This window comes from Oncorhynchus nerka, linkage group LG2 (genome assembly GCF_034236695.1).
Source record: "Oncorhynchus nerka isolate Pitt River linkage group LG2, Oner_Uvic_2.0, whole genome shotgun sequence".
NCBI lineage: Eukaryota > Metazoa > Chordata > Actinopteri > Salmoniformes > Salmonidae > Oncorhynchus > Oncorhynchus nerka.
The window spans coordinates 76,955,004-76,965,540 of NC_088397.1; positions in this window are offsets into that span (position 1 = coordinate 76,955,004).

Sequence of the window (10,537 nt, forward strand, 5' to 3'; positions counted from 1 at the left end):
CTACCTTTTCCTGTGTATAGACAGAAATGGGAAGTTGTTATTTGTAGGGGTTAGGACCTACCTTTTCCTGTGTATAGACAGAAATGGGAAGTTGTTATTTGTCGGGGTTAGGACCTACCTTTTCCTGTGTATAGACAGAAATGGGAAGTTGTTATTTGTAGGGGTCAGGACCTACCTTTTCCTGTGTATAGACAGAAATGGGAAGTTGTTATTTGTCGGGGTTAGGACCTACCTTTTCCTGTGTATAGACAGAAATGGGAAGTTGTTATTTGTCGGGGTTAGGACCTACCTTTTCCTGTGTATAGACAGAAATGGGAAGTTGTTATTTGCCGGGGTTAGGACCTACCTTTTCCTGTGTATAGACAGAAATGGGAAGTTGTTATTTGCCTCGGTTAGGACCTACCTTTTCCTGTGTATAGACAGAAATGGGAAGTTGTTATTTGTCGGGGTTAGGACCTACCTTTTCCTGTGTATAGACAGAAATGGGAAGTTGTTATTTGTCGGGGTTAGGACCTACCTTTTCCTGTGTATAGACAGAAATGGGAAGTTGTTATTTGCCGGGGTTAGGACCTATCTTTTCCTGTGTATAGACAGAAATGGGAAGTTGTTATTTGCCTCGGTTAGGACCTACCTTTTCCTGTGTATAGACAGAAATGGGAAGTTGTTATTTGTCGGGGTTAGGACCTACCTTTTCCTGTGTATAGACAGAAATGGGAAGTTGTTCTTTCTTTAGTCTGTCATTCCTTTTTTCCACACATAAAAAAAACAAAACATGAATACATTCTGATCTGTACCTTACCAAGGCAAATGTACAACTCTTTTTTCACTGTTGACGAAAGGGCGTTGGGCTTGTTCCTGTTAGCTACAGCTTGACTGTGTGTGTCGTTATCGAGTGTCACTGTGTCTGCTTCAGAGTGACAAAGAACTATCGATCTCTCCCACAATGCCTCTGGGAGGTGCAACCATTAGAGGCTGGCCTGCTAGCATAGGGACACAACACATCTCCACATGTCCTCTAGGGTCAACCCACCTACCAACCAACCCACCAACCACAGATAATGGCCTAACAAGAAGAGGAATAATCTAACCAGAAAAAAACGATACAACCAGAGATGTTGATACATGAGAGCTCCTGTATTCAGTGGTGCATGTCGTTGTTTTAAATGATGGTACAGAGAGTTTAAACTTGGCTCCCACTCCGACTACCAACTCTGTGACAGAGAGTGTGACGCCCTCAACAGGATATGTGCTATCGATGTACTACTGCCATATTTTCAACCTTATTTTCATATCCAGGTTACTTACTTCGATATTACCCTCTGATGATACACCTTTTCTACTTACTCAGAGCCATATTTTATAGGTTGTTGTTGTTTTGTAACCCATCGTTATTGAGGATTCATTTCTATTCCACTCTGACCCCAAAATTGATGGATGCAAAACAACGTGTCACTGCCAATATATGTGTCATGGACTACAACGATGTTTACAGAACATAGTCTGCCTGCTGCCGTAAGCCTGCTGCCGTAAGCCTGCTCGCGCTGCGCCTCCCTCTTCTGGCTGGTCTCCTTGCTTAGTACATCATTATTGGGAAGCTTTCTTGCATGATTTTCATATAAACTAAATGTTTTGTTCATTTTTTACAATTCTTCTGTATTTTTATATTTAGTATTTTTTAATATTTTGGAATATATATGTATAGGCTGAAGTGTTTTGGTGACAGTACAGTCCATGAATGAGATGAATCAACAGCAGAATATGTTTCTATATACAGTATATTTATGCCACATTTGTAAACCATGATTGGTTGTCCGATGCTGGGGCTAAGGAAGCTAAAATAAACTGTTTACTCACTGTAGGCCATGCGATTGGACATACTCTTTCAGCAATCTAGCCTTACCACCTCTTTCCCTTCACTATATACAGTCTTAAAGAGACAGTAGCTTAAATTCTGCTATTTCTCTCAGTAACTTAAATCAAATGAGGTCCCAATGAAAGCGACTCAAATAGAACATGGTAGTAAACCGAACATTGAAGTAATGTTAAATTAATTTGGAGTATATATGATTTTTAATCTCTATATACATATATTTATTACATGGGGTCTGTTCTTTCAGACTAATATGACTGCGAGTTTAATTTATTTTTTGAGAGGATTGGTGCACTTAGACAACTGGGTAGTGACTTTAGTCGACTTGTCGAAAAGTGGGCATGAATTTCGATTTCATCCAAATCAATCGTTAACCTTTTTTATTCTAATGATTTAGGAAACTGTTTAGAGTAGAACTGTTAAACCGGTAGTGACATCACTGCCTCTTCTGTTTGTGTCCATAAACAGAAACAAGATGCTTTTGCTGTGGTGTCCGTTACATGCTGACCAAACCGGCTCTACACATCGTGCGCATATTGATTTTGTCTATCCCTACCAGACACGTTCATGACACGTAGGTTAAAATTCCAAAACCAACTTTTAATTAATATATTCATTTGGGGACCGGTCGAAACACACATGAAACATTTGCTGTTGCTAGCTAATTTGTCTGGGAGATAAACATTGGGTTGCTATTTAGTTGTTGTTTTTTTAGTTGATCTCGCCTTGTTCATCTTTCTTATGTGGATTTTATATGGCTGTGTGGACCTTGTTCATCTTTCAATCACTCACGTGGGTATATGCTTGTAAAAACCAATGAGTAGATGGTAAGGCTGGACTTACAGCGCATTAAGCGTCTAAAATAGAACCAAGTTCTATTTTAGTGCCTGGCTATGCAGACGCCCGTTGATGAGCATGAGCAGTTTGGATGAAATGATTGAATAACATGTATGTGGACATTTCTTTTCCAACACACAAGCGGACAGTTTGGTCAGTATGTTAGACAGAGACTCATTTTCGGGACACATTTTGGGGACTCGTTTTCAATGGTAAATCTTTCTTTCCTTCTGAGATAATCTATTTGGAAGACTTCACTTCTACATTGAAAATACTGTGTAAATATTGCCATGGGATGATTTTGAACTTTGAACTCTAGGTAATGAAAAGGGGGCAGTCAGTCAGTGATCACCCAGCATAGCTTTAAGAATGTTCAGCCAAAGTCTTGTTTTGTACAATCGCTGTTTTTTTTATACTTTCTTTTTCTTTTTAACCAGATTGTTTTAAACTATTATTGTCAGGTGAATGTATTTCCATACTTTCCATCTCCCCAAAATAGCAAATGTTGTTGCATGTAAATGTGGACAGAGAATGCAAAGAACTTGAAGCGTCGCTAAGATTGTCCTTCTTCTATTGCCATGGTTGTGCTGTTGTTGATCTCTTATTGAACTGGTTGCCCTTCCATTCCGTAGGTGAACAGATACTCCATCCGCTAGAAACACCCCGATCTTTTGTTTGTTTGCTGTTTTGTTATTAACCTTGGCACAACTGTACTACAGAAGCAGACCAACAGGTCTATGTCTGAGGTGGATGGCGAACTAAAGAACAGCCAGACAGTCCTGGCACAGTTTGGTTTCTCTGTTGGACAACCCTGCTTCTGACCAATCTGTAAGACCTTTCCTCTTATTGCACATGTTTCAATTATGACTGATGTATGACAAAATGAACATGCTAAGGCATTGGGCAATAACTGGTGACCGTAAAGGACTGCATTGCTTCTCTAAAGCGTTCTCTTTCTTAGATAGCTTTCTTTTCATTGGGTTTGGGGGATTTCTTCTGGGGCAGCTTCTCCGCAGTTGTAAATAAAAAAAGATTTGCAAACTGGAATATCACATTTGAAAGTCATAACCCCTTTATTTTACATAGGCCGATGTTTACCCGAATCAGTTCTTGTGTTTTAATACATTTTCAATTGCATCTAATTGCGAAAAGACAGAAAAATAACTTTCTGTAATTGATATGATACACAGTAATAGACACTGGTGTTATTTGTGTATAAACATAATATCATCTGTGTGGCATGCATGACCTATAAACACCTGGGTGGTTTAAAGCAATATGTCCAACCTGGTAGGATTGGTACTTTCGTGTTCTGTGTAGCCTAAACCACGCTGTACTAGAGAGAAAAAAATTGCCATTTGTAAAAAAGCTAGCTGTTCAATGTTCTGCATGTTTAAGTATGGAATGAGACATCCCAAATGTTTAACTGCTTCCAAAACAAAACTCCCACATTTTGACTGAGTTGCTGTCCCAGTGAAACACACTGAGAGGATGCTGCCTTGAAAATATAGGATGGAATGGAGGAGAGATGGGATGGGGTGGGGGAGGGTTGGGGTGGGTGGATGAATGGGTGGATGTGTGAATGGGACTCCAATTCAATTTCACAAAGATCAGTTCAATGGAGTGCTTTCTCTGTAGGTACTGTAACATGTCCCTGTTGAGTACTTCATCACTAGTGTGGAACGATTACTACCTGGATATTAACTAAGGTACTTGTTGACTGTGTCATTGTTCATTCATAAGGGACTAACAACAACCACGCAGTCTACCATCTGACTTTACCCCATCTCACCATAGCAGACGGATGTGAAAACCAGCTCAACAAAAGCTTCATACATCAACTATATAACACCATAGTAACACAGTAAATCTATATATTTTTAAAACAAACACACTTTGTAATTTAACCACGAATATTGTTTATTTTTAATTTTTGGTATTTAGAAAGAACAATCCTTATCACTAGCCCCATGCTGAATCTCTTTCAGCACCGACTGAGAAGTAATGATGATGCCATGCTGTTCATTGTTTATTCCATCATCCAGCCAAAGCCATGGGGAATCACTCTTTAACAAGGTAGGCATTCTTTATTCAGGTCATCATTTTACATGTATCACATCAATCGATTTCCTCATTACTCTCCCTCTCTCATTCCATCTCCCTCCATCCAAGGACTGAACTCGTCTGCTGCTGTGCCAAACTGCAGTCAACCTCTCTTCTAGCAGCAGCATCTCAGATGTGTGAGATTCTTTACTGGTTTATTCAACAGTTCTATCCATTATGGTAGTTCCTTCTAGTTGACGCTTTAAGGCTCTGTTTTTCCGCCTCTTTTTCCCACTCTTTCGATCTCGCTAGTTGCATTCTATCGAGGGCTGGTCAGTGAGACCTGTGTGTACAGTATGTCTCTGTGGGTCTTGTTGCCTCATGCAGATTCCCAATGTCTAAAGTCCTACATCTGCCCAGACTCGCTTCGATTAACAAGGCTCATCTGTGTGTGGTCACCAAGTGCTATGGGGGAGAGTAGAGAAGTGTTTCACAGGCCGCATGTCTCTTGTCTAGTTAAAAACACATTGACAACTTGCTCTTCTATCAGCGAACGATTCGATATCAGTAACACAGAACGGCATTCTGCTGTTGTCAACAGCAGGCTAGCTTGTCTCGTCTCCTTTATGGGTTGCTGCTGATCTAGAGGAGGAAGATGTAAAAGAGAGTTTCCCCTGTCTTTACATCACCAGTTACTGTGACTCTATGTACATCACAGGTGTGCCTCAGCTTAAGCATTTGGTTGGTGTCTTTCTTCATAGCTATGTTGTTGAAACCAGGAAGTTCTGTTTTTAGTTTTTATTTAACCCTTATTTTATCAGGTGACTGAAATCACATTCTCATTTACAGCAACAACCTGGGGAATAGTTACAGGGGGATGAATGAGCCAATTGGAAGCTGGGGATGATTAGGTGACTGATGGTTTGAGGGCCAGATTGGGAATATAGCCAGGACACCGGGGTTAACACCCCTACTCTTATGATAAGTGCCATGGGATCTTCAGTGACCACAGAGAATCAGGACCCCGTTTAACATCCCATCCGAAAGACTACCCTACACAGGGCAATTTCTTTTAGACCAGAGGAAAGAGTGCCTCCTACTGGCCCTCCAACAGCATCTGGTCTCCCATTCAGGGACCGACCAGGACAAACCCTGCTTAGATTCAGAAGTAAGCCAGCAAGAGAGGTATGAGGGCAGCTGATTGGTTTATCTGAGCATGTTGGAGTCACCGTAGGTCATTCTGGAGATCCATCGCTCATTCTGGTTGGCTTGGTGTGAACATAATTGTATAAACGTTTCAAAGAGCACAGTCTTGTTTTGCTAAATTGAGCTGTGTTAACACTGACAGCTTTTTACATTTTTTTGCTCATTTCTCTCGAGGTGAGATGTTGTTTCATCGCCCTGACCTGCAACGATGTTAATGCAACCATGACTAATTCTGACAGGCACTCAAAATGGTTTGGTGTTACATGTGAAATTTAGTTTTGGTTTCATGGTCGTGTCCCCACAGAGCTGAGGTACTGAAACGGGCAAGCCTGTTGATTTGATTGACGCAAGAGAAACAACAGCAAAATCAGGGGAGGAATTAAATTGGCTGAAATTGTTAAGTGTGTGTGTGTGTGTGTGTGCGTGTGTGTGTGTGTGTGTGCGCGCATAATAGTAAATGTGCAAATGTGAGGGTTTGTATTGAGGCTCATTCTCTGTGGGTACAGTAACTGTCTGTTTTCTTCTAGAAGGGCCTTTGAGCAGCGTCTCCTCAGTTTGTGTCTCACCTGACAGACACACAACACACACATTCATTCCCTGTCCTTTCCCACCATCTCCTCTTTAGTAAATAAGATTCATTATCATGCCAAAATGTCAGACCTGTTTGCTTCAAACTATGCAACAGAATTCTGCTATTAGAATATGGTTGATTTATTTCCTCAATTCTCCTCAACACACTCTCTCTCTCCTTCTCTGTCTGTGTGTGCTTGTCTATGTCTCAATGGATCCAGTTGTTTCCCATATTTGAGTTCTTTCTACTAACAGAAACAGAAGTGTATAATGTATGTATGTATGTGTGTACACGATGTGCAAGCACCCTGAATTGTTCTTTACTCTGTTGTAATAATGATCATGTTGAATGCCTTGGTCTTTATGTCCTGTAGTTTGAATTTAACAGAACAAAAAATGATAATCAAGCAAGAAAGTTGTTATAAATATATATATATAAATATATACAAATCTATATACATAAAATAAAGCCATTGGGATTTGAAATACATTTGTTTCAGGGTGATTCTTTGTGTGATGGTTCATTGTAATACATTTGTTTCAGGGTGATTCTTTGTGTGATGGTTCATTGTAATACATTTGTTTCAGGGTGATTCTTTGTGTGATGGTTCATTGTAATACATTTGTTTCAGGGTGATTCTTTGTGTGATGGTTGGTTGTAATACATTTGTTTCAGGGTGATTCTTTGTGTGATGGTTGGTTGTAATACATTTGTTTCAGGGTGATTCTTTGTGTGATGGTTCATTGTAATACATTTGTTTCAGGGTGATTCTTTGTGTTATGGTTCGTTGTAATACATTTGTTTCAGGGTGATTCTTTGTGTGATGGTTGGTTGTAATACATTTGTTTCAGGGTGATTCTTTGTGTGATGGTTGGTTGTAATACATTTGTTTCAGGGTGATTCTTTGTGTGATGGTTGGTTGTAATACATTTGTTTCAGGGTGATTCTTTGTGTGATGGTTCATTGTAATACATTTGTTTCAGGGTGATTCTTTGTGTGATGGTTCATTGTAATACATTTGTTTCAGGGTGATTCTTTGTGTGATGGTTCATTGTAATACATTTGTTTCAGGGTGATTCTTTGTGTGATGGTTCATTGTAATACATTTGTTTCAGGGTGATTCTTTGTGTGATGGTTCGTTGTAATACATTTGTTTCAGGGTGATTCTTTGTGTGATGGTTCATTGTAATACATTTGTTTCAGGGTGATTCTTTGTGTGATGGTTCATTGTAATACATTTGTTTCAGGGTGATTCTTTGTGTGATGGTTCGTTGTCTTGTGATTCAAGTCAACTGATCCTGTGTTCAACCACTATTCCACTGAGCATATATTTTTTATAAAGTCTATGATACAGTATCACATGATCCTTCCTCTGGAAGTCATTCAGATGACCTTTTAGGCCTTCTGATTTTGGAAGAGGTCTATGAACCCAATTTTCCAAGAATAGAGATGCCTCTCAAGAGTGTAAGAAAGATACATTTATTTATCCTCCTTGTCTATTATTTTCATGTTCATCAACCTCTTTTCATTTTGGATCTCTCTCATTGTCGGAAATATAATTGTCTTTATTTCGTTGTCAAGGTCAGAAAGGCTTTCATTATGATTTAATAAGTGGTCCAACAGCGCTTTAATGTGGCTAACATTGGTATTACAGCCATCAATCGGCGTGGCTGCAGTGTAACGTCAGTGTACGATCCATCAAGTTCCCTACTATATCTATAGAGTCAACGACTGTAGCCACAAGAACTGTACCATGTTTTGTAGCTGAAAAGGACTTTTGAAATTATAGATCCAGTCGCCACATTGATCAGTTGAACTGATATTTGGACAACAGTTTGGCCCCAAAACATTTACAACAAAGACATATTGGCATAGTAAAATAAACACTCATGTTAAAATCCAGTGGTATTCACTAAGTTCATGGTTTCAAATCAAATTGTATTGGTCACATACTGTAGACATATTTCGGTGTTCCTCAAGGTTCCGTTTTAGGACCACTATTGTTTTCACTATATATTTTACCTCTTGGGGATGTTATTCGAAAACATAATGTAAACTTTCACTGCTATGCGGATGACACACAGCTGTACATTTCAATGAAACATGGTGAAGCCCCAAAATTGCCCTCGCTAGAAGCATGTGTTTCAGACATAAGGAAGTGGATGGCTGCAAACTTTCTACTATTAAACTCGGACAAAACAGAGATGCTTGTTCTAGGTCCCAAGAAACAAAGAGATCTTCTGTTGAATCTGACAATTAATCTTAATGGTTGTACAGTCGTCTCAAATAAAACTGTGAAGGACCTCGGCGTTACTCTGGACCCTGATCTCTCTTTTGAAGAACATATCAAGACCATTTCGAGGACAGCTTTTTTCCATCTACGTAACATTGCAAAAATCAGAAACTTTCTGTCCAAAAATGATGCAGAAAAATTAATCCATGCTTTTGTCACTTCTAGGTTAGACTACTGCAATGCTCTATTTTCCGGCTACCCGGATAAAGCACTAAATAAACTTCAGTTAGTGCTAAATATGGCTGCTAGAATCCTGACTAGAACCAAAAAATTTGATCATATTACTCCAGTGCTAGCCTCTCTACACTGGCTTCCTTTCAAAGCAAGGTCTGATTTCAAGGTTTTACTGCTAACCTACAAAGCATTACATGGGCTTGCTCCTACCTATCTCTCTGATTTGGTCCTGCCGTACATACCTACACGTACGCTACGGTCACAAGACGCAGGCCTCCTAATTGTCCCTAGAATTTCTAAGCAAACAGCTGGAGGCAGGGCTTTCTCCTATAGAGCTCCATTTTTATGGAACGGTCTGCCTACCCATGTCAGAGACGCAAACTCGGTCTCAACCTTTAAGTCTTTACCGAAGACTCATCTCTTCAGTGGGTCATATGATTGAGTGTAGTCTGGCCCAGGAGTGGGAAGGTGAACGGAAAGGCTCTGGAGCAACGAACCGCCCTTGCTGTCTCTGCCTGGCCGGTTCCCCTCTTTCCACTGGGATTCTCTGCCTCTAACCCTATTACAGGGGCTGAGTCACTGGCTTACTGGGGCTCTCTCATGCCGTCCCTGGAGGGGGTGCGTCACCTGAGTGGGTTGATTCACTGTTGTGGCCATCCTGTCTGGGTTGGCGCCCCCCCTTGGGTTGTGCCGTGGCGGAGATCTTTATGGGCTATACTCAGCCTTGTCTCAGGATGGTAAGTTGGTGGTTGAAGATATCCCTCTAGTGGTGTGGGGGCTGTGCTTTGGCAAAGTGGGTGGGGTTATATCCTTCCTGTTTGGCCCTGTCCGGGGGTGTCCTCGGATGGGGCCACAGTGTCTCCTGACCCCTCCTGTCTCAGCCTCCAGTATTTATGCCGCAGTAGTTTATGTGTCGGGGGGCTGGGGTCAGTTTGTTATATCTGGAGTACTTCTCCTGTCCTATTCGGTGTCCTGTGTGAATCTAAGTGTGCATTCTCTAATTCTCTCCTCTCTTTCCTTCTCTCTCTCGGAGGACCTGAGCCCTAGGACCATGCCCCAGGACCACCTGACATGATGACTCCTTGCTGTCCCCAGTCCACCTGGCCATGCTGCTGTTCCAGTTTCAACTTCCACCTGACTGTGCTGCTGCTCCAGTTTCAACTGTTCTGCCTTATTATTATTCGACCATGCTGGTCATTTATGAACATTTGAACATCTTGGCCATGTTCTGTTATAATCTCCACCCGGCACAGCCAGAAGAGGACTGGCCACCCCACATAGCCTGGTTCCTCTCTAGGTTTCTTCCTAGGTTTTGGCCTTTCTAGGGAGTTTTTCCTAGCCACCGTGCTTCTACACCTGCATTGCTTGCTGTTTGGGGTTTTAGGCTGGGTTTCTGTACAGCACTTTGAGATATCAGCTGATGTACGAAGGGCTATATAAATAAATTTGATTTGATTTGATATTTGGCAGATGTTATTGCGTGTGTAGCAAAATGCTTGTGTTCCTAGCAGTGCAGTAGTATCTAACAATTCACAACAATACA